This window comes from Giraffa tippelskirchi, chromosome 11 (assembly GCF_054371585.1).
Source record: "Giraffa tippelskirchi isolate mGirTip1 chromosome 11, T2T-mGirTip1v1.2.pri, whole genome shotgun sequence".
In the NCBI taxonomy this organism is placed as follows: domain Eukaryota; kingdom Metazoa; phylum Chordata; class Mammalia; order Artiodactyla; family Giraffidae; genus Giraffa; species Giraffa tippelskirchi.
In genome coordinates, this window is record NC_137285.1 from 20995909 (window position 1) to 21023011 (window position 27103).

At 53.2% G+C, this 27103-nt stretch overlaps 1 protein-coding gene and 1 non-coding gene across 16 annotated transcripts in view; both read right to left on the reverse strand.

Annotated features, from left to right (window-relative positions):
• The window catches only part of NCOR2 (nuclear receptor corepressor 2), a 235573-nt gene that overhangs the window by 191625 nt on the left and 16845 nt on the right, over window positions 1–27103 (reverse strand). For 11 of the 15 annotated variants that reach the window (XM_081540414.1, XM_081540410.1, XM_081540408.1 and 8 more), the window contains exon 2: window positions 10590–10636. The exons of the other annotated variants lie outside the window; for them this stretch is intronic. The gene's annotated coding sequence lies outside the window, so the exon portion shown is untranslated. The remainder of the gene's footprint in view (window positions 1–10589; window positions 10637–27103) is intronic. 15 annotated transcript variants of the gene reach the window in all.
• On the reverse strand, window positions 25988–26060 carry TRNAE-CUC (transfer RNA glutamic acid (anticodon CUC)). Its single transcript has one exon. It is a non-coding gene; the product is annotated as a tRNA-Glu (tRNA).

Consider the following 27103-nt stretch of genomic DNA (forward strand, 5'->3'; position numbering starts at 1 on the left):
CCAAGGAACAGAGAGGTGAAGTGACTTGTCCGAGGGCATACAGCTAGGAGTGGCAAAGTCAGGATTTGAATGCCCCGGTCACTAATCACTCGGCTAGACTGTCTCTCAGACCAGGTTGAGCTCCTCTGGAGAGCTGTGGGATAACTTCTACAGCCTCAGGCCTCCACTCATGGAGATGGCATCTCTCTGGAGGCCTAAAACGTGACTTCCCAAGACTTAGGACCTTCTGTGACATTCCATGGACCAGTCTGCCTAGATCATGGAGGGCCAAATATTTTGAAATGAAAGTCACAGCTAAGCACAGAGGCCACAGAAGGATGATGGGCAGCTGTGGCCAACAGGGAAGCTCTTTCTGGCACACACAATGTTTTGTTTTGTTTTTAAATTAGGGCGTTACTTATAAAATCCAGATTTCTAGCTTCTCTTGGAAAAAAATCAGAATATCCAGCAGGCTGGTTAGCCACAATCCCCACCCCTCCCGTTTGCCTCATTCCTTTCCTTGACTGCATCTGAGTTGGGGACACTCATTCCCCTTACCTTGGCCACCTCCACCCAACAGTAAAAATAGCTGCACAAACATTGAAGGCCTCAGTGAGGAAAGTAAGGAAATAGCAAAGAGCAAGGAGGGCTGTTCTTGGGGCTTCGGGCAACTCTTCCTCCTCCTGGTTTGCTGTGCTGGTGGCATGAATTTGCCTGAGAACAAAGCCCACACAGAAGGAAGCAGAACGGACACAAAACCAGCTCTCCAAGGTGTGGTTTGAGCCCCTGGAACCAGCCATGCCTGAACTTGCCCTACCCTGGACACTCTGCCATTAGGAGCGCCCATCGATTCCCCCTTGTGGCCTAAACCAGCCTAAATGTGTTTCCACCACGACTCAGGAGTCCTAACGAATCACCCCCAGGTCTCGCCTCCATTGACACTTGTCTAAAGAAGCCTGTCCTGACCCAGAGGCAAATTCGAAACTTGTTACACTCCACTGATGGTCTGAACTCTGTCCGTGTGACCCTTGATGTCACTTGTTTAACTGACCCTCTCCCTCCGGACACTAAACTCCTCAAAGGCATGAATAATGCCTGACTTTTTCCACCATTCTGACTCTGGAACATTCCATGTGCCCAGTAAATGTAAATTAACCAGCTAGCAAAAGAACAAAAGAAGGAAACCAAAGCCATGGATTTCTGCCTTGAATGCAATAAAGGGCCTAACTCTGCGGCCTACAGAACAGCCTCAGATCCAGAGAACTAACCTGGTGCCTCTGACTCTGTTTCAGCCAGGGAGGCCTCCTCAGCATTCCTGGGACATCATGACCCCAGGGCCTTTGCATAAGCCGATCTCCCTACCCAGCTGGCTCATCCCTCTTCCTTGCACAGGTCTGGTTCCTTCTCTTGGTCCAGGTCCCAGTTCAACTGCCACCTCCTTGGACACTACCTGTGATTCCTTGACCTAAGACAAGTACCCCCCCACCCCACTCCCCCACAAAGCAGAATTGCTCCACCCTGTTATTCTACAGCCAGCATTTCCCTGCCTTGTAAGAGCATGTGTGTTTACTACACTGTCCATCTCCCCATCAGCCCATGGGATCCACAAGGCAAAGGCCTGGCGTCTTGTTGGCTGAGTATCACAACCCACCCCCTCTTCCAGGAGGCCATGGGGACACCAGGCTGGCTGTACGGAGGCAGGAAGCAGACCCTCTCATGTCCTGACCAGTCCTGCCCAGCCCAGAGCAGCTGCTGCATGCCTGAGGGCCCTACGTTACACATGGAGCCTGGCCCACCACCGCTGCGGCTCTGCCAAGAGATTCAGTCTGGCTCCAGGCTCAGGGAGGGCTGCAGGTGGTGCCTGCACGGTCCCCACAATTAACAGCAGGTGCCATGGAGTCAAGCTTCCTGGGTTCAAATCCCAGCTCTGCCAGCTGCCAGCTGTGTGACCTCAGGCACATCACTTAACCTCTCTGTGCCTGCAGCATCCTTCCATATAAAACAGGGCTGGTAATACTAGCCCTTACCTTATACGGCAGCCTTGGGGAGAACGTAACTGGATGTATATGACATGATTTAGAACACAGCCTGGCATAAAATATGTGAGCAGGAATCATTAGGAACTCTAGGGCTCATAATAATGATAACAGCAAACACTCACATAGCACCAAGGCAAGCAAAAAAAAATCAGGAAGTGTTAAGTTGAGTAATAAATGTAGCATTTTCTCTGTGCCTATTTGAGGTGCTTTACACATGAGTTCCTCCAAAGCATGTTTCTTATTCAACAAAGGTATGTTTGTTCTTCATTCAATGGGCTTATTCCAGCTCTTCCAGGTAGCCTCCCCAGATTGCTCCAACCCTCAGGAACAACATGGACACACACAATTCCTTATGTGAGTCTGTCCTCAATTCCCCTTTCCATCCCAGGCTACAGAGAGGGACAGGAGAGCCCCCAAACCCCACCAGACTAAAGTCAGCACATGCATGCTGCATACTAGCCCAAGCCACAGCTCTTGCTGGACTCTCAGAAATGCAGGCCCCATCAGGCACCCCAGAAAGTGAAGGGTGCTCCTTCCCTGCAGTGTGCAAAGGGGCAATTCCTGGTGGAGGCCTAGGTGTCCCAAGGGTTCAAGGCCCACTGCCCCTGACAGGGTCACATGTCCAAGACACAGGACACACCGTGAAAGAACAGGCAGTGACTTTGGCTGGGGGGTCTGGGGTCTCCAGAGACTGCAAGTGAGAACAACAATGCCCCCACAGCCACTCCCATCCTTTCTGTCCCCCAAATGAGGTAGGCGCAGCTGATCTCCTGGCTCCCAAGCACAGCAAGGGACCCGGTGAAGCCAGCCTTTGGTGTGCATGGCCCCTCAACTTCTCAGACAGGAGAGGCACCCCCATTCATGCCAGGGACCTGACATGGCCCCAAACCAGATGGTAAGAGCTGGTTAGAATGCCAGCTCCAGCACATCACTCAAGTCCCTCTACCTCACTGAGCCTCAGTTTCCTCATCTGGAAAATGGGCTGAGTCTAATGATCATCAGCACAGTACCTACCATAGGCAGGACCAGGAGGGTCCAAAGAGCGAGCAAATCAAAGCCACAAAAAGAGAAAGATCTAAAAAGAAGTCATTTTAATGTCTGCAAATGGGCTTGCTTTCTCATACACGAAACATAATTTTACGTGTCATGTTTCAGAATGGTTTCTGTTCGGATTTACAGCAATTGTGGAAGGCATGACCTGATCTTTCCAGCACTTAAACCTCCTGGGGCCTTGACCTCTCTAAATTAGCACCTCCCTCTGAGGGCACAGGCCTAGCAGAGACAGCTCTCCAGGTGTGTGTGTCCCACACAAGACGACCTAGAGGCTAAGACAGGAGACCCAGAAGGATGCAGGCTCTGGGGCAGACGGTCTGGGTTCAAATCTCACTGGCTGTGTGACCTCAGGCAAGTCACTTAACCTCTCTATTCCTCAATTTCTTCATCAGCAAAGTAGAGATGACAACAATCTCTACTTCACAGGCAGGGCTGGAAAAGTAAATAAATTATAATAGGGGAAGTACAGCATGATTACTATGATAAACCCTGTTCTTGTTACTGCTGTCATTTGCTGCAATTTCAAAAGGTTTAGAAACCTGACTGCAGGAAAAAGACAAGTACACCTGGATCCGTGGGGTCTGGGGGACCCCACCACCACCTAGGCTCACCAGGAGCCCCAAAAAGCAGGGCCTCCCTCCTCCCACCAGCTGAGGGCAGGAAATCCTATCAGATGAAAGGAGACACATGTCAGAGCCGAAGATTAAAAACAGTACAATTATCGGGCAGGCATCCATCCATAATTATGAATCTGATGTAATTAGGCACCCCACTAATTTCATTACTTATTTATTTACGGGATTGCTTATTTAATTTACAGGCCTCCTTCCCCGAAAAGTCATCTTAGCTCACACTCCTTGGGCAAGGAAGGAGGGGACCCTCTACTCTGTCTCCACCCCAACTCCTGGGCTTCCTCACCCCAAAACCGCTCCCCAGAAGGTCTCTGTGACTGAAACACAAAGCCTAACATTCACTCAACAGTGCTCGGTGCCCACAAACAGCGTGTGACCTGAAAGGCAGAAGGTACAATATGTCCTTTATACCTTCATCTCTCCAGCAAAGGAAACCCAGGGGGAAAGAAGGGTGATTCTAGGTACCCCTGCCCGGCCACTGATTTCTGAGGTGACCTTCTGGACCAGCAAGCACATTGGTAGAACAATGGGACTGGTACTTCCCAGGTTGGAGATGGAGCAAGAGCACTCCACTCTCACCGAATGACCTTCCATAAGTCACCTGACCTCTCAGAAGCTCAGTTTCCTCATCTGTCAAATGGAAGTATTTAGGACAACACCCACAGCCAGCTAACCCTAAAACCCCCAACTGCTGCTAATCAGTGCTACCCTGAGGCCTCCCTCAGCCAATGCAATAATGCAAGAGAAAGCAAAGTGGCTTAAATACTTTCTAGCTTCATTCATTAAAAGCCAAGAACTGGATACAACCTAAAGGTCTATCACCTCATGAATAAACAAATGGAATCGTATATGCACACAATGACAAATGAATCTCAAAAACTTCACACAGAGTAAAAGAAGCCAAACACCAAAAAGTACATACTTTAGGATAATTTTAATACAAAAACCTACAAGATTCTATAACCTCTATGACAGCAGATCAGTGGGTGCCAGGGGACAGAGATTCTTTTGAGGGTGATAAAAACACTCTACGTCCTGAAGGTGGTAGTCATATCAATGTTTACATTTTGCCAAAACTCATGGAACTGAACTCTTTAAAATGGGTCTATCTTATTACAAGTTAATTTCATCTCAATAAGGCTGTTTTTCTTTTTAACTGTAACAGAAAAATATATACATATATTAACACCACTAACTCCTGGGGATTCCCAGGGACTATATTCTCATTTCCAGCTCAGGTCTGCTGGTTCCTTTACTGTCCCTCAAGTTTCCCCAAAGGCCCTGATTTATAAGCCCTGGACAAGGCAGATCAGGGTTGAATCCCAGATTTATCCCTTCCTTCCTGAGTCATTTATGGAAAATCACTTTTGCCTCTCTGCTTGTCAGGTTCCCCATATACCAAAGCAGGGTTATAAATAGCATGATCGTTGGAGAGTTATTGTGGAGTAAAACAAACCAAGGTGAAGTACCTGCTGCAAGCCCTGGCATACAGCAGGGGCCTCATTACTGCTGCTGCAAAATGATGAACGAGCAAGGACCTGGCCCATTGTGGACAGGGTTGGCCAGGATTCTTGCCCCCTAGACACACACAAGCCCCTCACTGCCAGACAAGACTCCAGGTCCAGGTAGCTGCCCCCATCACTGAAGGTTCCAGACTGTCAAGGTTCCAGCATTTAACGGATGCCTGCTGTCCAGGACAGGACAAGCCTCCTTGACTGCACCCAACTCAATCCTCCCAGGAGGGCGGACACAAAAGGATAAAGGCCATGTGGGGAGGAGCTCGCCCTGAGGGCGGTGTGGTACACCCTGAGAGGTCATCTGGGGACAGGAGCTGGCTGGTGGAGAGGACCTCCTGGTAGAGAAGGATGCCTTGGCAGTCAGGCCATCATGAATACACTAACTGGGGCAGGACAGGGTGACCCCGGAGCCTGCTCATTTATGCAGGAAAAAGGATGATGGGAAAAGAATGACGGGGAGGGGACTTCAGGAACTGAGGTGCAGATGCTGTGCCGGCCTCCCGTGTGCCTGTCTGAAGGCGACTCCGGCTGCCCTGTGAGTGATGGAGCGGGCAGGCAGCGCCTGGGAGCCTGGGCGGGAGGGATGTCCCCCGGGCCCGATTAGAGGGCCAGCCGCAGGCAGACACGCTCAACTGTCAGCCTCGTCCTCCCAGCCGCCATCAGAGGCACCATTAATTGCTGTCATTTGAGGGTAGCCTGTGGAGAGAAGGAGGGGGGCTGTGGGAAGGGGAGGGGAAGGAAAAGGGAGGAGGAGCAGGGAGCAGTGAGGGCAGCAGGGACGAGGGGAAGGGGAAGGAAGGCGGGGGAAGGACAGCTGGCTAGGGCTGAGCACCCTGGACTGGAAGGAGAGAGAACCACCCATGCATTCTCCTCCTCCACCCAATGGAGGGACCAGGGTCCCCCCAGATAGGGACTTGCCCATCGACCCACTGCCCAGGTGGAGCAAATAGAGTTCAGACAGGTGTCATTCTGCCTGTCCCAGTCCCTTGAACCTCCCCTCATCCCCGCCACATATAACTGGCCACTTGTCTGCCTGGGGGTTGGTTGGTCCTGATCTTCCTCCCCAGGAGATCCAGAAAGCCCCCCTCCCGCCCACCTTCAGCCTCCAGCCACACTCGACTCCTCACCCCTCATGTCTACACCACCAGGCACCACACTGGGAGAGACTCAAGGCTCAGGCAAACCCTACTTTCCCACCTATACCCCGCACTCAAGCAGTTCCCTATCACGGGGTCAAAACCTACACCTAGCTTAGGGGCCCAGATGGCACCTCCTCCAACACATCACCTCTACTGACTCAGTTTCCTCATCTGTTGAATGGGCATAAGGACAGCAGAGTGTTGAAGCAGAGTGCAGCTGCTGTTTCATGATCATTCAGGACTTCCATCCCCCTTGACCTACACACAGCTTCCCTTCTGCCTCTTATTGTGGTTTTTTTCTTAGAAATGCCTGTTCCCCTGAACCTGACTCCAGCCCCACCAGAACCCCCGCCCCAGCCCCCGATGGTGGGGTGAGGAGGGTCTCAGAAGGCCCCTGAGCTGCCAACTGAGAGCTCCTGGGCATGGGAGGGGAGCCCAGAGCATCCGCCCAGCCTCCATGCCCCCTGGGGGCCTCCCTCCCAGCTGCCCCCTCCTGTCCCCAGACAGGACTCATCTCTGGGCTGAGGAGCCACTTGGGTCCTGCCATGGGGGCTCCTGGGAGCACTGGCTTCCTCGGCAGGGGGAGGGACCTCCCCTCTCCCTCCCTGCTGTCTGCCTCTGCCTCCCTCACACATGATGGATCGCCCCAGAGGAGGAAGCTAAGTGCTTGCAGACAAAAAGCCCTTTTATCGTCCTCGGGTGGGCCACTGGCGTGACAAGCAGATAACTCAGCCACAGGAGGAAGGCTCTCCATTAGGCCTGTGATGGGGATTGATGGAGGACCGAGAGGCAGAGGAGGAGAGGAGGGAAAAACACCCCAGGCAAGGCCGCCTGCCTTCCAACTTCAAAGGCATCAAGAAGGCCAGGTAGAAAGCCAGGCTGGGCTGGTCACCTCTGTGGGGACCACCACCTGCATCGCCCATGCTCCCTGGCTCCAAGATGAAACCTACTACTGCTGTGGGACCAAAGGCCTGGCTCAGGAAGCAGACAATCTCCAAGGCTGTCCTTCCCTCCTGCCTACTGGAAAGCCCCAAAGGCTCAGGAACAAAGGAGTGAAGCCTGACTCAAGAAAACCCCAACCAGGTGACTCATACAGACTCCTGCAAACCAGGAGGCCCATTCCATATAGCCTCAGGGCCTTTGCACAGGCTGTTCCCTCTGCCTGGGTCACCCTTCCTCCAGAGACCTGCACCCTTCCTCCAAAGACCTCCTGCAGGTCTTTGCTCAAATATCACCTTCTCAGGGAGGCCACTTTGACCCCCCCATTTGAAACTGCAACCCCCAGACCACTTGCACATTCCCCAGACACCCTTCCTGTTGTTTCTTCACCCCAGCGCTCCCCACTGAAGGACACACAATGTATCTGACTTGTGAACTGTCTGTCTCACCTAAGGAGGACAAGATGCTTGTCTGTCTTACTCCTAGCTCTAACTCCAGCCCCAGAACAGGGCCTGGCACACAGTAGGTGCTTTAGAAAGAATCGTTCAATGAATGAATGCATTTAGAAGAAGAATAAAATCTCCCAGTAACAGCCAGGAAGTGCCCAGCAGTGCCCTCAGCAACCCTTGGAGGACACCCATTTGTCAGATGAGGAAACCAAGGCATGAAAGTGTCTCAGCTTCCTGGGACTTGCCAGGTCTGCAGGAGGTTTCCCAGGTGGCACTAGTGCTAAAGAATCTGCCTTGCCAATGCAGGAGATCCCTGGCTCAAGAGGATCCCCTGGAGAAGGGCATGGCAACCCACTCCAATATTCTTGTCTGGAAAATCCCATGGACAGAGGAGCCTGTCGAGCTACAGTCCAGGGGGTCGCAAAGAGTTGGACATGACTTAGCACACATGCACTGCAGGAGGTCCACCCACTGCAAAACCACCCCAGAGACTCAGGATGCCAGCCCAGAGCTGGATATCACAGACGAGACAACCAAAACTCACCCTCAATCTGCCTCTCAGTGTTTTAGCCTGAGAGAGACCCTTTCCCATCTCTCGGCCTGTTTGCTCCTCTGCAGAATGGGGCTGCATAAGTGACCACACCCCCGCTGTCCCTCCCAGAACACTGCCCCAGTCCCAACTGCACCAGCGTGGCCCTGATGGGGGAATAGCAGTGACCACCGGTACTCAGCAGCCAGAGGAGAAGGTAACAGATCTTGACCCCACCGTGAACACCGAGGGCCAGAGTGGGGGCTCTCCAGTCCTGGAAGAACGGCTTCATCACTAAGAGGTAATCAGAAAGATGCTGGAGGGACTTTCCTGGTGGGCCAGTGGATAAGACTCCACACTTCCAATGCAGAGGGCACGAGTTCAGTCTGCATTCAAGGAACTAAGATCCCACATCCTGAGCACATGGCCAAGAAAATATATATTAAAAAAAAAAAAGAAAGAAAAATACTGGGGGTGCTAAGTGAGTGCTTCCTGCCTGCTGAGAACTGGTGCCTGCGCCCTATGTCCCAAGCCCCAGTGGCTGAACACCAATCCCCATCAGTGGCACAGAGCTGAGAAGGGGCCAAGCTGACATCTGCAAAGGGTCAGTGCCTGCTCCCCAGCAGCCACACCCACTGACCAGCCCTTCCTCACTGGCATGGATTGGGTGGGCACCCCACGTACCCTCCAGGATGTGTCTCTGCTTCTTCCCGGAAATTCCTGACTCTAGAAGAGCTGGGAGTTGGGGAAGGGGAGGGAGTGGCATTTCCTTATCATACCCATAGGGGTCTCCAGGGGACAAGACTGCCTCTCCCAGGGCTGGGACAGCTGGCAGCCCCCTGTCCTGGGAGCCAAGGACAACACACAGGGAGGGGACCTGCAGATTCAGCCCCTCCTCTGCTAGGGCACCTGACTGCTTCAACAAAAATACAAAGCACCAAGATCTTAGCAACGATCTGTTCATCACCAGTTCTATGGGGGCATTTGATTCCATCCCCATTTTACAGATGCAGAAACTGAGGTATGAGGTAGCTTGGGGCCTTGCCCAAAGTCACACAGACGATAAGTGGCAGAGGGCAATATGCACTCAGGCAGTCAGGCTCTGGGGTCCCTGCTCAGGACCACTTGCCTCCCCTGGTTAAAAAAACAAAACAAAACATAAAATAAAAGATGCCTCCCTCTCTGGCTAGCCAGGCCAGTACCTGAATCCCCTCCTCCAAGCCTGTGCTTGGATTTCCCTGGTGGTCCAGTGGTTAGGACTTTGGTGCTTTTCACTGCCGGGGGCCTGGGTTCAATCCCTGGTCAGGGGACTAAGATCCAACAAATTGCACTGCACAGCCAAAGAAAAAACAAGCCTGTGCCCAGCACACTGACCCACATCTGGTCTGCCTTCTCTTTCCCCTGAAAGAGGGGAAGAATCCGCTGGGTTCCCTGGGAGGGTCAAAGAATTAGTCTCAGCCAGTTCTTTGCTTCCAGCTGAGACATGGAACAGGTGATCTATGCGTGCCTCCCTTTCCTCATTTGTTAAAATGAGGATAACAGTCCGTTTTGCAGCATCACCATGAGGGTGACAAAACGGGGTCACACGAAAAGCCCTAAATGGTGATGGACTTTTGAGCACCTCCTCTGGGCCAGACGCTGTCCCACAGCCGCCCGCCCATTGAATCTCGTTACAGCGACCCTCGCTGGGGACTGCTCATTACCCCTGGTTTACGGAAGGGGAGATGCAGACACAGGAAGGTGAGTGACCTGCCCTGGGTGCTCGGCATGAAAGTGGCCGAGACTGGGACCCAGGTCACTCCTTCTCCCACTGGGCACAGTGACCACAGCGGCGCACCGGTGTCCAGCCCCGCACCCTCCTCCAACATCCAACGTCCTGCTCAAGGGCCTGCGCACGGGCCCCGCCCTCTCTGAGTCTCCACACAGGCCCCGCCCCTCTGAGCCTGCGCGTTGGCCCCGCCCTCTCTGAGCCTGCAGCCCACCATCAGGTCACAGAAGCCACGTGCCCGTGAACGCCAGAGATGGAGAAAATGCACAGTCCCACAGCTGCACTGTCGGGGCACCTCCTTCTCCCAGGCCCTTTCTGAACAGCACTGCATCCGGTTAGAAAATATTCCATTCTGGAGGACCCCACAGCCTTCACAGTGGGCAATGGTGCTGCCCATTCCTCACCCCATGAAGCCACACGGAGCGCCACCCCCACCATAACCACCCACCAGTAGAATATGGCAACCCATCAACTTCTGACCCTCCACCCCGAGGAGGTCCCAGCAATATGCTGGAGACAGCAAGTGGGGACAAACAGGAACCTACCAGAAAAAGCCGCCAGCAACTCCGATTCCTCAAAGACTCCCGGGGACCTGCAGGGGAAAATGCGGGTCTTGTTAGCAAGGATCCCAGCCTCCACGCATGGCCCAGGGCATGACCACATCAAAGTGCAGGTAGATGGCAAGGCCCTGGCCTGGGCCTGGGGCCAAGTATTTCTCTATGACAACCCTATGAGGCGGTACTGCTATCTCATTTGACAGAGAAGGAAACTGAGATTCAGAGAATCAAAGTCTCAAGCCCCAGGATCCACAACTAGGAAGTCATGGAGCTGGGATGCCAATCCAAACTGTGTGGTTACAAAGGCAGCCCACACCCCAGCAAAGCTCCCCCAGGGACCCCGGGCCTAGATTAGAGTGTTGCCATGAAAATACCCCATTAACTTCCCAGGGGACCCCATAAAAAAGTCAGTAAGGGACACCTGAAGGAGGGGTGGGCCTACTACTCTCATTCAAGAATTCCTGAGTAACCCTTCAAAGTCAAAGCCAGCACAATAAAAACAAGTGTCCAGGATATAAAAAGCACACTCACAAATAAATAGGAACCAGTCGACCCAATAGAAAAATGGGCAAAAAGACTTGATAGCATTTTGCAAAAGTGGATATAGAAATGGCCAAAGAGCACACGAAAAGATGCTCAATATCATTAGTCAGCAGGAAAGTGTAAACTAAAAACAAGAAACCAGCAACTTCCCTGGTGGGCCAATGGCTAAGACTCCCCACTCCCAATGCAGGGGGCCCAGGGCTTGATCCCTGGTCGAGGAACTAGACCCCACATGACAAAACTAAAAGATACCGTTTGCTGCAACTAAGACCTGGCACAGCCAAACAAATAAATATTTTTAAAAATAAGAACAAGAGACACCCTACACATCCATCTGGATGGCCAAAATAAGGCAGACAATACCAAGTGTTGGTAAGAATGCAGATCAACTGGAATTCTCAGACATTGCTAGTGGAATGCAAAATGGTGCAACTACTTAGGAAAACAGTTTGGCAGTTTCTTAACAAAGTTAAACATACATTTGGGTGACCATATGACCCAGCAATTTCACTGCTGGGTATTTACCCAAGAAAAATGAAAGCGTATGCTCACACAAAGAGTTGTACCAATACGTGAATGTTCATAACAGCTTTATTCATCGTCACAAAAAAAAAACTGTAAACAATATATCCATCCATAGACAAAGGAATAAACAAACAGCGGTACATCCATACCATGGACTACTACTCTACAATAAATTCGAACAAACTACAGACACACAACCACATGGAAGAACGTCAGACTCAGATACTAAGCTCGCATTAGGATTCCATTTATAGGATTCTAGGAAAGGCAAGACTCCACTTTCACAAGAGGTCTGCAGAAGCAGTCACCCTAGAACAAAAAACGATGTTTCCCACAAAAATTAGAACACTGATCACCTATCTCCTTAACAATTATTCATTAATCTGCATCCAGGTGTTTCTGCCTTCTTTACTGTGTTAGCCTCAGCATACACACACAAAAAGAACAAGTAAACAAACAAGTGGGCTTCCCTCGTGTCTCAGATGGTAAAGAATCTTGCCTGCAAGGCAGGAGACCCGTGTTGGATCCCTGGGTTAGGAAGATCCCCTGGAGAAGGGAATGGCAACCCATTCAGTATTCTAGCTTGCAGAATTCCATGGACAGGAGTCTGACGGCTATAGTCCACGGGGTCACAAAGAGTCAGACACGACTGAGCAGCCGACACACTTCAGACAAATAGTAATGGGCAGACCACTGGACAGAGATCAAAAACCTGGCTGTGGTCCCAATTCTTCTACTAACGGCCGTGACCTTGGGCAAGCCCTCAGTTCTCTCTGACCTCAGTTTTCCCATCCAGAAGACGGGCCCACTCCCCAAGGCCATCTCCAAGACCCGTCCATTCACAAGTATCTCTGCCTTGACTGGACCTTCAGGGAACCTCCTCTGCAGCAGAGGCAAGTGGAGCTGAGGCTACCGGCGCTCACAAGACCACTGCATGTGGGTCTCAGGCTCTAAAACCAAGCTCCCTGGGATCAAATCTGGGCTCTGCCCCTCCTAGCTGTGTGCACCCTGGGACAAATAGCTTCAACTCTCTGAGCCCCAGTTTCTTCCTCTCTAAAATGGGGATGAGGGAATTTAATTCCCTAGCGGTCCAGTGGTCAGGACTCTGAGCTTTCACTGCCGAGGGCCCAGGTCTGACCCCTGGTCAAGGAACTGAGATCTTGCTAACCATGCAGTGCAGCCAAAAAAAATTTTTTTAATTAAAAAATAAAATAGGAAAGACGAAAGATAAAAACACTGACCTTACAGGGACACCGTGGACATAAAGTGCTTGCAGAGCCAACGAGGACTCAGTTCCTGCTGGACATTACATTATCCCGATGCAGGGGCTGGCAGCTAAGCTCCAAGACCCAGAAGTCCTAAAAGGGGCCGCAGCCACCAGTGGCTCAAGGCGGAGGATCCTGCCCCTTCTCTCTTATTCTTTTAAGTTTTTTTTTTCACTATGATGCCTCCAGGCTAGGTACTTGTCCTGGGAAGCTGCAGAGACAAAGCCTAGCGGGAAGGAAGGAAGTAGGGAAAACAGGTACATCTCCATAGCCTTCCTGGCCCCAGGCTCCCAGGAGCCTCGTGACCAGTCCCCTGCAGCAGGTCCTATGAAGAGTTCAGGCAGGGTCAGGTGGGTGAGCGCTCTCCCCAGGCACCACCTAGGAAGGGCGGCTTGGAGATCAGATCCCACCTGCTTCCCACCTTCTCCCAGCTCCAGCCAGTCTCCAGATGGAACCCTCTGATGGTGTGGGGTCAAGACCAGCCTGGGCCAGCCCAGGGTCACAAGCCCCAGGAGGACAGACGGAGTTCTTTCAGCAACGCTGGCAACATGCAGGTCCAGAGAGCGGTTCCCAGCCTGGAGAACTTGGGGACTTTCCGAGAGAAGCCACGCCGAGCCCCAAGGAGAAAGGTGTGCTTGGCCTGAATCGGCATGGGGAGGAATGGGTTGGCAACATGAGAAGATGGGGGGGCGCAGGCAGAGAACAGCTGATCTCAGTGCAGAGGTTGGAACAGAGTGAGTGTGTGAACGCTGAAGAGACAGAGCTGATCACACTGGGCCCCACGGATTGGGGGCTTCATTCCCCGGGACAGGGAGCCCCTTCGGAGGGTTCTGCATGCAGAGAAGGGACAGGTCCCATTGGAATTTGGAGAGTGCATTCTTCGGGCTGTGGAGTAGAGGATGGGTGGAGGTGGAAGTGGGACAAATGGACAGGATGGAGAACATTTTGCAAGTAGCATCCACACAGACGAGGGATGAAAGAGGAGCCATGGTGGCCATGCTGGGCTCCCACAGCCTCCTGGCCTGGACACGGCTCTGGGTTGGGGAGGGAAGGAGAACCACATACACTTCCTGTAGCCTTTCCAGGTTCCAGCTGCTTCCCCGTTACCCAATATAATTCCCACAACTAACCTGGGAGAGAAGGAGGTGGGGGTGGCCTCTGTTTTCAGCCCAGGAAGTTGATGCTGAGGGTGAGGGTAACTCATGCAAGGTCATCCCACTAGGAAGGGAAGGAGCCAGGATTCAAATCCAGATCCGAGCTCTTTAGGCCACGGGAGCCAGGTTACTGGGTGGGGTTGGGCAGAGGGGTGTGCAGTGCAGTAAGACCTTCCTTGGGTGGTGAACAGGAGGAGCGGGAGGAGGGAGGTGGCTGCTCCAGACCCCAGGTTGACCTCAAGCTGCAGGAACTTCCCACCAGAGCCACACACATTGGGACCTCCCTGAGCCTGGAAAGGTCCCCCTGCCCTGGTCCTCCTAGGAGGCAGGCAGCTCTGACCCCTGTGCAAGGGAGTCCAGTCAGGGAGCAGACCCCCTCATTCAAGGTCTCAGTCACACCTGTGCTCGCACACTCAGCTGTTCGTGCACACCCTCAGTCACACACACACACACGTATTCATGGGCTCATGTACATGTGCTAGGTTGCTTCAGCCGTGTCAGACTCTGTGCAATCCTATGGGCTGTAGCCCGCCAGGCTCCTCTGTCCATAGGATTCTCCAGGCAAGAATACTGGAGTGGGTTGCCATGCCCTTTGCCAGGGAATCTTCCCCACCCAGGGATCAAACCTGCTTCTCTTATGTCTCCTGCATTGATTGACAGGGGGGTTCTCACCACTAGCACCACCTGGGAAGTCCCAAGGCACGACCAAAAGTTTAAAAGGAAAAAGGAAAAAAAAAAAGAAAAGAGCAAGATGACATCAAAAGGCAGTGACTTAAGTAACAGACATAAACCAGGGTAAAGTGAAAGTGAAAGTTGCTCAGTTATGTCCGACTCTTTGCGATCCCATGGAATTCTGGAATTCTCAGGCCAGAACACTAGAGTGGGTAGCCTTTCCCTTCTCCAGGGAATCTTCCCAATTCAGGGATCGAACCGGGGTCTCCTACATTGCAGGCGGATTCTCTACCAGCTGAGCCACAAGTAAAGCACAAACCAGGGTAAATCTGCAGTGAATGACAGGAGTGATGGCAGGTGAGGAAGAAAATGGGAAGACAGCAAGGGTGTCCCAGGAGGTGAGGGTTTCATCACTATTTCCAGGGTGAGGCCACAGGAAGGGAGTAGCACATTCTGAACTGACACATCACCAAGTAGAACGATGTGAGGCAGGGCCAGGGAGACACCTCCAGGTCAATCCCTGAGGGCTCCATGGAGGTGGTGTCCTCTTCCCCAAGCCCACCTTCTCCCTCACAGGCGTCTCTCCTAAGGTCAGAACCTCAGGGCTCCAGCCTCAATACCAGTTAAGTGCTTGGTAGCTGAACCTCAGGACCTCCAGGACTTTCTCCCCAGGCCACCCAGGGGCAAGGCCCTGACTCTGCGGGCCCCCTGAGGCCCTGGCAACAGCTGGCCTTTGCCTCCACCTGTTCCTTGGGCAAGTTGCTAAAAGCGATTGCCCAAGCTAGGGCTCAGAACAAATCCTCTCTCCCAGCCCTGCCTCCTCTGGGCCTCCAGCCATGCGGGCTGCAGGCAGGGCCCCCCGGGGGCACACTTTCCAGATGTTGATGGAGCCCTTGCCGTGTCTGCAACCTACAGGGAAGCAGTGAGAAGTTAAGGTTCCAGTCCCAGTCGGCTGCTACCGCACTGGGCTCCCAAGTCACTTTATTCCCTGGGCCTCTGTCTCCCCCTCCCCCCATCTGACGGGTGGTAACAGTGTCCCCTCAGAGGGTTGTTGTGATGATTAAATGAGTCAATACAGCTCAGCCTCTTGGAACAGTGCCTGGCACAGTGTAGACCTCAACAAGTCCTTTCGTTAAATTTATTTGGCCGCACCAGGTCTTAGTTGTGGCATGTGGGATCTAGTTCCACAACCAGGGATCAAACCCGCGTCCCCTGCAATGGAAGGCAGATTCTTATCCACTGGACCACCAGGGAAGTCCCTCAGGTGGGTTATTTATTATCCCCATTTTACAGATGAGGAATCTGAGACTTGGGGAGGTTCAGTCATTTGCCCCAGGCTCATATGGCTGGTCAGAGAAGTCAGGACAGGTGCCCAGGCTGCCTTAACTGCACACATGGGGCTGAACGCTGTTACTGTTAGTGGTACCCTCCTCTGTGTTCTCAGACCCTCAGTCTAAGGGCAGAAGTAACCTGACCCAAGCCTCCTGAGCTGCTGCTGCCCATCTCCCTGATGGACAGACTGAGGCTCCAAGAAGGGACTGCACAGCCAGGCTGCCATTCACCTCAGTGGTCCGCCCAGTGGGCGGCTACTCCACGATTCTCTCCCAATCAGTGCAGAGGCCAGAAGCCAGCGCCCAACCAGAAGCAGGAGCCACAACTAACCACTGTAGCCCCGCCCAGTCATCACCTCCTCCCGGGGCAGGTTCCCCGCCCAGGCTCTGCCCATCCAGCCCCGGACCCTCAGTAGCGCCCCTCAGAGAGGAGATGCTCCAACTATAGTCCCTGTCATTTCATCTCAACATCCTCAGTGGGCACAGGTCAAGTTCAACGACTCTGCCAATGAGCTTAGGGGCTGGGACAAGGTCCCCAGCCAGGACCCTCAGGGCCTGAATTAGGTCCCCCTCTGAGTCAACCTTGGAGAACAGACGCTCCTTCACCAGCAGTCCCTGCCTTCCCACCTCAAACTCCTTCAGTGGCACAAGTCATGTTCCACAAAAATCACCCAGGGCCTGGGGACCACTGAATGCCTGCTACTTTGAGGAAGGGGAAGTGACTCCCACATGAGCCTCCACGTGGCAGTGTGAACTTGCTAGGCCAAGATGAGCCAGTCACGAAACGGTGCTCTACAGAGGCCCTAAACAGGACCCTGTAGATCCGGGCACTGCCCCCAAGGAGCAGGCATAACTTCTGGAAGCTGTCCCTGCAGGCTGAATTTGGGGACTTCAGGTGCAGTGTGACCCAGGCGCCCAGGGCGGGAGCAGGCCAGGGCCCTGAGGCATTAGAGGGTGGCAGGGGGTTAGGGGGGTACCTAACACCCCTCCCAGAACCTCCTGGGCCTGCCAGGCACATCTCTTCACACTAGATGAACAGGGAAGTCTCCCCTGTCCCCTGGGGCCAGGTGTCGCCCTTCCCTGTCACTGCAGTAGTAAGCAGGCCAGACAGCCAGAGCGAGAGGGAGGTGGCCCCTTCCATTTAGAAGCCACTAGGGTATTTTATTTTCCTTCTCAAATGACAGCTGAGGCTGGCTCTCCTTGAAACTGCAGAGAAGCAGTCACCAAGAGTTCACCCAGGTCTCTGATTCCCCACCAGACTGCAGCAGTCAGTGACAGCCGAGGGGCGGCGGGTGGGGCGGCGGGGCAGCCAAATCAAGACCACGGCCAGCATGGATGTTGAGTGGACAGGACCTGGGGAGGACAAAGTGGGGAGAAGGGGCTGTGGCCCAACAGAAGGGGATGCATGGCCCCGCCCAAAGGGGACACAGCCCACCTAACCATGGGGGGCACCATGCCACTCCACGGGGCTTGAGGGCCATCCAAGGGAGGCACACAGTCAGGAGGAGAAGGAGGAGTAGCCCTGACCCCTGCCCATGAGTGCCCCAGCCTCCAAATCACCCACCTGGGCTCCCTAGAGACCTGCACTGATCACAGGAGAAACAAGCACAGCGGGTCACCACAGCAATAATAATAGTCTCCTCCAGTAAGTGCACTCATGGTATGCCAGGTTCTGGGCCATCTATCCTGACCCCATTTCACAGATGAGTAACCTGAGACCCAAAATAGTTCAGCCATCTGCCCAAGCTGGCACAGCGGGTGAGGGGCAGAGAGATTGGAGACCCGGGTGACTGCCCTTGGCCACCCCATCCTCCACCCCCTCCACCCTCAATTTGACCTCGGAGCACACTTTTCAGAAACCTCCCGCCCATCTTCTCACTACAGGGTGTGGGGCCATCTGCGGAGACAGCAGCCAACAGGAGCAATTAAGACGCCAGGAAGGAGCTGGGATATCAACCCATTTCTGGAAGGAAGGGGGGATGGGAGGTGGCTCGGGCCACACCCAGTGTTGGCAGCCTGGCTCCTGGCCAAGCCCAGGTCAAGGCAAAGCAGGCAGCACAGACCAGGCCAGGATGGGGGCTGGGGTGGGGCGGGGTGAGTGACTTTGCTTCAAGGCCTGTGGAGACCCAAGAGATGCCCTCTGTCTGCCCATTGCCAGCACCACCAGTGGCAGACACCTGGAACCCCCCGTGGCTTCCTCTGAGTGGGCACCATGCTAAGCCCTCTAGCTTACTAACTGGTTTAATTCTTACAAGCATCATACGCACGAGTTACCATGACTCTCCCCGTTTTACAGATGGAAGCAATGAAGCAGAGAGGCAAGAAAGTGTACCCAGGGTTCCCACAGCTAAGATTTGCATCCAGGCGTACACTTTAACCACACATCACCTCTGCATGGGAGTCCCCTGAGGGATGGGAGATAAGAGAGAAGGCTTTCTGGGAATGGGGCACCAGGGACTGAGTGGGGTGGAAACTTCCAGAAGCCTCTGGAAGTCCCTCTGAGGCCCCATCCTGGACTCTCTGTAAAGATAATTCAGTTTCTACCCTGTAGGAACACAGGGCAAGTGCCCTAAAGTGTTAGCTGCAGGGTTCCCTGGAGAAGAGCCTGCCTAACGGTCAGCCAGAAGGGAAAACCACTGCAACTTCCCAGGCCTGGCCCCCAAACCCTGGGCTTCTCTGCCCTGGAGCAGGGTCTGGGCCATTAGCGGCTGCAGGTCAGGGAGGGAGGTGGGGAGTGTGGGGGCTTGAGGGCAGCAGGCTGGGAGAACAGGGGGGTCATGGAAAGGTGGATGGATCGCCAGAAGCAATTAATTGTCTGGGTCAAGAGATGGTGAAAGAGATTTGTCACCCCGGGGGCCCAGGGAATATTCCGAAGAGTCCAGCGACCCGGGGCGGGAGGGAGGGGTGGTCCCCACTGACCGGTACGGGAGGGAGATCAGGACCTCTAGAGCTCTCCATTCCCCCTCCCCCACCCCCATCCCCTCTACACACTGCACACTGGCAAAAGCTCATGTCTCCACGGTAATCCCTCCCCTCCCCAACACCAGCCCCTGACTCACCCCGGCGTCCACGACCTGCACACCAAGGAGACCAGCCCATCCTGCACAGAAGGGGACAGAGATGCCGGGCAAGCGAGTCCACACACAGAGTCCTGGCAGCCCAGGATCCAGCCAGAGACCCAGACCCAATCCCAACCGCACCAAGTTCTAGCTAGGTGACTCCGCGCCTATTGCTTAAACCTCTGAGACTATTTCCTATGCTTTTACAAGAGGGAGGTAATAAGCAGGGGAACTAAAACCAGGCTGGCCCAGGCACAACTGCCACATGTTGTTAAGTCCTACCATGTTGTTAAGCCTGAGGCTGTCACTTTGTTTCTCTGAGCCTTGGTTTCCTCATCTGTAAAATGGGGGGTGATGCCAAGGGTTACTTTGAGTGGAAATACACAGCCTGGCACACAGCAGGGGCTCAGGGCAAGCTCGCCCTCAGAGTTCACCAGCCCGCCACCCCAAGGACCCAGGCCCAGCCCCCGAGAACCTAGGACACCCAGGCTCAGGCCCCTAGCCTGGCCATGATGACAATACCTGGAGCACAGACCCCCACCCAGCCTCTGCACTAGGACCCAGTGGGAGAAGGCCACCATCCCTTGACCAGGCTTGGCCTGTCATAGAGAACAGAACGCCCTGGACATACACAGCCCTCCACCCAGACCCTCCGAGGACAGATATGGAGCTGGTACGGGGCGTGGGTCTCCCCCGTGTTGAGTCCCCCCAAGGAGCTCTCAGCTTTCAGCCCTTCATGTCCACACCAAAACCCTCTACGCACACCCTGGGTACATGCGGCCCCTGGGATCCACTGTTTGATGCCAGTAAACACCCCAAACACCTCCCTCCTGCCCCCACTACACAGATGAGAAAACTGAGGCCCAAGCACCCAGCAAAGGGCAGCCTCAAAGCCGGCGCTTTGTGATGTCCCGCAGGTGCTCAGAAGCCCAGGTCACTGGGGCAAGGCGGCGGGGGCCAACACTGAGTCAGAGTGAGAAACTCGACGGAAACTGAAAACAGCCCCGGAGGCCCCACGAACTCTCCAGAGTGAGTCGCGCTGATTCACAGCAGGGCGCTGTGTTGGAAAGTTCCTGCTTCTGTGGTGGAGTGGGGGTGGGGGGCCAGGGGCACAACACAGCCACTAGGCAAGCAGTGAACTGCCCCAGGGCCTTTGTATCACATCCAGCCCTGGCCCCCACCCGGGGCCCCATCAGGGAAGTGCCCGCAGGGGTGTTCCTGGCTGGAGGGCAGGCAGGCAGGAGAGACCAGAGAGCACAGCCGTGGTGACCTGAGGATCTGGCCTGAGACCTAGCTTCAAATCCAGGTTCCCCTGCTTTCCCATGGGGTGACCCCGGGTGTGTTGCTTAATATCTCTGAGCCAGTTCCTCATCTGTGAAATGGAAACTCTCATCTCACAGGACTCAGAGACTCAGTGAAAGTATGCACACAGACTGCTGAGCATACAGTAAGAGCCCAATAAAGACGTATCTTTTTCAGTTCCCAAATGGGTTTTTTTATTGAGGTGAAGTTCATACAACATAAAAGTAACCATTATAAAGTGAAAAATTCAGTGGCCTTGATTACCTCACAGTGCTGTGAGGTCACCAACTCTAGTTCCAAGCATTTCCAACACCCGAAAGAGAAAAGAAAACCCCTACTCACTGAGCAGTTTGCCTCCACGCCCCCTCCCCTCCCCCCAGCCCCTGCTTTCAGTCTCTTTGGATTAACTATTCTGGACATTTCATAGAAATGGGACCACACCATATGTGGCCCTTTGCATCTGGCTTTTTTCACTCAGCCTCATGTTTTCAAGGTTCATCCACATTACAACATGGATCAGCACTTCATTCCTTTTTTATGGCTGAATAGTATTCCGTTGTAGGGATGGACCAACTATTTATTTTTTAAATAAGAAGAATAAATGGGTCCTGAATAATACAGAAAAGCAATCTGACAATATATATAAATACACACAGACGTGAAATACTTTAAAACTTGCAATGTTATAAAATAACCATAATGACTGTAGTGATATAGTGTGGAATCTGGCCGGAAGGAAGAACCAGTTGGCTGGAGAGAGGGGACCATAGTAGCCCCAGAGCTAACAGTCCCTCCCTCAGGGCCTTTCCTGCTCAAGCATCAGGCCTCCCATATCCAGGCTGTGTTGTGCTGTGTGACCCTGGGTCAACTCCTTACCCTCTCTGGGCCGCCACTTCACCATCTGTAAACAAGGGTACTGGAAAGGCCACTCTCAAGAGGGATTTCCCACCAGAAAGGCGAGAGACTGTGGCAGCCAGACTGTGGAACCCAGCAGGCATGGGGCATGTCACTCAGGGAATTGACAGGCTTCCCTGTGCTGGTGACAGCTAGGAAAAGCAACTCTGGGATGTTCAGAGTCCCTGTAGAAGCGGGGGTGGGGGGATGGGGTGCGGAGGGCATACTCTGGGCCACAGAAATACAGACACAGCACGAAGAAAAGGGAACCTAGGTGTTCCTGCTCTCCCCTGCCTAGGGCAGAACCAAGATGTGAGTTTCTAAGGCCTGATGCCAGGTCCTCACACTAAAGACACTTGGGTGTGATAGACAACCCATTCTAGTATTCTTGCCTGGAGAATCCCAGGGACAGAGGAGCCTGGCAGGCTACAGTCCATGGGGTCGCAACGACTCGAACATGACTGAAGTGACTTAGCACGAACGCCTGTACACTATAGGATGTTCACAGCATCTCTGGCCTCGATCCACTACACCTGTTACACCTCCCCCAGGTTCGGACAAATGAAATGTCTTCAGACATTGACAAATAATCCTGGGGGCAATGTCACCCTCCTGACCCCATCCCCGCTATGGTCCCCGCTAAGAGCCTCTATTCTTGGGGAGGAAATAGCAGTGAGTGATACCCACCCCTCCCCTGGGCTGGCCCTCTGGTCTGGTCAGTTCCAGACAAGGTAGAACCCACTGAAAGGACAAGGACCCTGTGTCCAGGACCCATCCTCCTTCTTCTCCAGGTCAGGCCGGGCCTGGTCTCCCTGCCAAAAAATGCATCAGCCATCCACACTGAGAGCCGATGGATTCCTTGGCAGGAAGCCCCTGTCATGTCCTGACGCCATTCCAGGCACTGGGGGCTCTGCTGTGGATGAGACAGAAGCTTTCTTGGAAGTGACCTTCTGATGTGGGAAGGCCAACAACACACCAAGGAATGGAATCAACTGAGAAACTTCATTGATCAACAACTACAGTCCTGAGTGAGGGGCTAGGATAGTGGCTTGGGGTGGGGGGCAGTGCTTGACTGGGCAGCCAGGAGGACTTCCTGAGGCTGACATGTGACCTGAGACCTGATGACAGTTGCCATGCTGATCACAGGGAACAGCATTCCTGGCAGGGGAACAGCAAGTAGAGAGGCTGAGTGCAGAGGCCAGGGTGGGGAGGGATGTGGCTGGAGATGCATCAATGCCAGGGGTGGCATGCTCAAAGCCTCTGGTTTTATTCTCAGAGGAGGAGGAAAAGTAGGGAGGGAAGAATGTGAGACCAGGAGCTGAAGATTCTCATTCTCCTTTGGAGAGCATGAAGAAAATGGTAGGAACAAGAATAGATGGATTCCAAGGCCAGGAGAAGGCTGGATGGGTGCCCAGGTCAGATAGTGGAACAGGGAGGGGGACCACAGTGCCTGACCTGCTGTTACGAAAGCAGAGAGGGTCTCAATCACAGTGGTCCCGCACCCCACCACTAACAGCAAATCGTTATTTTTGTGCTGTTAGAGGGTCTCCTAGGCAGGGTCCCCACCCTGGAACATCTCAGAAACAAAGATGTTTTGGGCTGTCTTGTGACTGGCCCTCAGCCAGTGGGATGGTCCCATGCCGTGAAAGGCACCCTCCCCACACAATTTTCAAATAACCTGGCCGTTAAAAAAAAAAACAAAACCTGCCAGAACTGATCCAAACACTAGCCTTTTCTTGAACATCACTTTCATGTGTTTCCAGAACCGAAACGCCTCTGATCTCACTTGCCTCGAATCGACACTTACTCATGCTGAGTAGGAGCCAGCAGCAACTTCCTCCCATTTCCTCTTATACTACAATGGGGCATACACTGATTGTTGTTGTTCTGGTTAATTCTGTGCAAAGTCAAGACTGTTTTCAGGAGGAATCTCAGTGCCAAGGAGTAAAGGGGATTTTCCAAGATTATGCTGGAAATATCGTCAGGGGTTGTCAGGACGCTGTGTGGCTCTGGGTAAGTCAGCCAACCTTTCTGAGCCTTAGCCATTTGCCTGAAACACAGGGAAAGTGATGATGTGATCCTCTCCAGCTCACGAGATGGAGAGGACCGAATGAATGAACGCGGCGAGTGCCTGCTGCTATTCTACACAGAAAAGCACACGGCCCCGGTTCACCACGTGCAGCTTGAAGGGGCTGGAGGCGGATGGGGCAAAAGCCCCCCGGCACAGGCCCCAGATGGGCAGGGGGTGGAGGAGAAAATCCAGCACTCCCTGACTGGGCCAGGTGGCTCCGCGCCAGCCTGGCTTTCATCTCCAGGAGATAAGCCGCCTGCTCAAGTTCACGTTCAGGATCAAATGAACCCACTTAATCGCCTTAGGGATCTCCACTGAGCCGGCTCCTCAGGGACTCTGGGAGGAGGGGAGCTGAGTACCCTCCAGCAAAGACCCCCACTCGCACAGCCAGGCACGGAGAGGACACTGTTGCAACCCACCCACACCTCACTCACACCCCCAACCCCACCCCGGCAATGCCCACTGCAGCGACCCCCAAAGGCAGATGTGTGCACACTGGCCTTGTGAGTCTCTGCATACATCATCTGCTCACCATCACAAAGCATCTTGTGTGCCCTGTGCCCGGGGAAGTGTTAGTGTTAGTTGCTCTGTCGTGTTCAACTCTTTACAGCTGCATGGACTGTAGCCCGCCAGACTCCTATGTCCATGGGATTTCCCAGGCAAGAAGACTGGAGCAGGTTGTTGCCATTTCCTCCTCCAGGGGATCTTCCCGACCCAGGGATTGAACCCGCATCTCTTGTGTTTCCTACAGTGGCAGGTGGATTCTTTACCACAAGCGCCTCCTGGGAAGCCCACAAAGGTGACAGGGTTCCCTGTAGGATCAGCAGCAACCCTTAGGACAACGCTTTCTCCATTTAACAGATGGGGAGACTGAGACAGGGACGGGGCTCAAGTCACCACCATATCCCGATGCCAAATCAGGAGTGGGTGAGCAGAATGTCCAGCTAACACCTTGGTAGAGGGGGAGCAGCCAGGGTGCACTTGCCTGACATAATCCCAGCCACATTTAAGAACTTGGGACAGCTCCTGGCACCCAGTAAGTAGGTCCCCTCAGTGAGAGCATCCGAATGAACAAAACCTACACACTGGACACAGACTCCGAGGAAAACTCCCTGACAGGACCTCTATGCCCTCCTAAGAGCCCTCGTGTACCACAGGCATCCTGGGGGGTATTTGTGGGCCCCCCCTCAGAGGACACTGGGCAACCTCTGCCATCATTTCTGGTTATCATGATGGGTGGAGGGTACTGAGGGTAAAGACCAGGGATGATGCTAAGCATCTGACAGTGCCCAGGACGGCCCCCAAAGAGAAGCATCCACCCTGAACATCAGCAATGCCCAGGTGAGAAATCCTGCGGCATTACATTCACTCATGCATTAATTGAGCACCTACAGCATGCACAAAAGCCTGCAGGGAGATGAGGTCACAGAGGCGAGGTTTTGTGTTCAGTGTCACACAGCGACTGCAGGGCAGAGGCAGGTCCCAGGTCCAACTGACTCAAAGCCCCATCCCAGAGCCACGAGACACCCACTCTATTCCTGAAAATTCTGACCCAGGAGGTCTAGAAAAGGGGCTGCAGAATCTAGACAGTTCCCCGTCCCCTCTCCCCATGGTCACGTCCAGGCAGCAAAGGTCAGAACTGGTCCTTTCTATCCAAACCCACAGACACTAAGATGCCAACTGAGGGATGGGAATGTGGTTGCACTTCTCTTTTTTTTTTAATATGCAGGCTCTTTTGGTTTCTTCATTTTCCAACTTATAGAGAACACATCTGTTCTGCTTCTGAAAACCAAGAAAGAGACTTCTCTGGCCCAGTGGTTAGGACTCCATGTTTCCACTGGAGGGGCCGTGGGTTCGATCCCTAGTCAGGGAACTAAGATTTGGCATGTCACTCGGCACCACCAAAAAATGTAAAAAAGAAACCAAGAGAGTCTTTTTTGTAAGGTAGCTGTCAAACCACATGTCTTACCCAAGGCCTTGGCTGCTGGGAGATCTTACACCCCAACACAGAAGGCCAGCCAGGGCAGCCCCCTTGCAGAGCCTGCCGGCATCGTCTAGGAGAGCCACAAGCTGGCGGTCTCACTCCCAGGAATACACAGAGGAGAACAGGGCATGAGCACCTGGAGGCACTTGGAGAAGCTCCAAACACTGCAACCCACCCTAGCGGCATCTAGGGAATACACCGCTCACGTGTCCTGTATCACCATGACAAGATGCTATCTCTACAGAAGTTAAAATTCATCAACGAGATCTAACTGCATCAAAACGTTACAAAGCACACACTGCTACATTTTAAATGGATCACCAACAAGGACCTACTGTATAGCACATGGAACTCTGCTCAGTGTTATGTGGCAACCTGGAAGGGAGGGGGGATGGGGGAGAATGGATACATGTATATGTATGGCTGAGTCCCTTTGCTGGTCACCTGAAACTATCACAAAATTGTTTGTTAATCGGCTATACCCCCGTACAAAATTTAAAACAAAAAAAATTTTTTTTTTAAAAAAAGCCACAGAATCCTAGTTTTTTATTTTTTTGACCATGCTCTGCGGTTCATGGGATCTTAGTTCCCTGACCAGGGATTGAACTTGGGCCCTCAGCAGTGAGAGTGCAGAGTCCTAACTGCTGGACCACCAGGGAATTTTTTTTTTAATAATAGTAATAGGTACACAGGCTTCACTGGTGGCTCAGTGGTAAAGAATCTGTCTGCAATGCAGGGGCCGTTGGAGACTTGGGTTTGATTTCTGGATTGGGAAGATCCCCTGGAGGAGGGCATGGCAACCCATTCCAGCATTCTTGCCTGGAAAATCCCATGGACAGAGGAGCCTGGCAGGCTACAGGCCATAGGGTCACAAAGAGTCACACACAACTGAAGCGACTTAGCACACAGTAGGTACACAGTCTTGTGTATTACATTTTTAATCCTCAGAACGATTCTAGAAAACACATACTACTTCAGTCCCTATTTTACATAACGGGCAACTGAGGCACAGGGCGATGCCTCGCAGCTGGTAAGAGGCCATGGGGGGGGTGGGAACCCACACCATCAGAATCCCTGCTCGGAACCACTTCAGTCTGCTTGCCTGTCTCAGCGCGGAGAGGAAATTACTAGGCTGAGTTATACAAAAGCTGTCGATATTCGACCACTTTTGACCTACAAAACTGGCAGAGTCCCACAGCTCGTTCTGATAGCAAACTGCAGAGCGCACACACAGAAAGACTTGACCACGTACATCTTTTCTGCCTGGAGATGAGACAGGGCTCCTAGGTCCTTCGGGAAAACATGCAGAGGCCCCTGCAAGTGTGACAACATTTCTAGAAGAGCGCACGATCAGTGGAGAAGTGGTCATCTCCGGGGGAGGGGACTCAGGAGACCAGAAAGTCATCTGCAATTTTTTTTTTTTTGGAAATAAAAGGCAGCCACCTGGGACTTCCCTGGTGGCCCAGTGGCTAAAACTCCATCCTCCCAAGGCCTGGGTTCGATCCCTGATCAGGGTACTGAACACCACATGCTGCAACTAAGACCCAGCACAGCCAAATAATTTTTTTTTTTAACTTAACTGGTGGCCTGGAGCCCAGCCTCCTGGACCAAGGCTGACTAGAACATTCCTAAGCTCTCCCCTCTCCCCGTGGCAGCCTTTTTTGCCCCTGGACCCCACATAGCCCATCCACGAGCAGCCGGG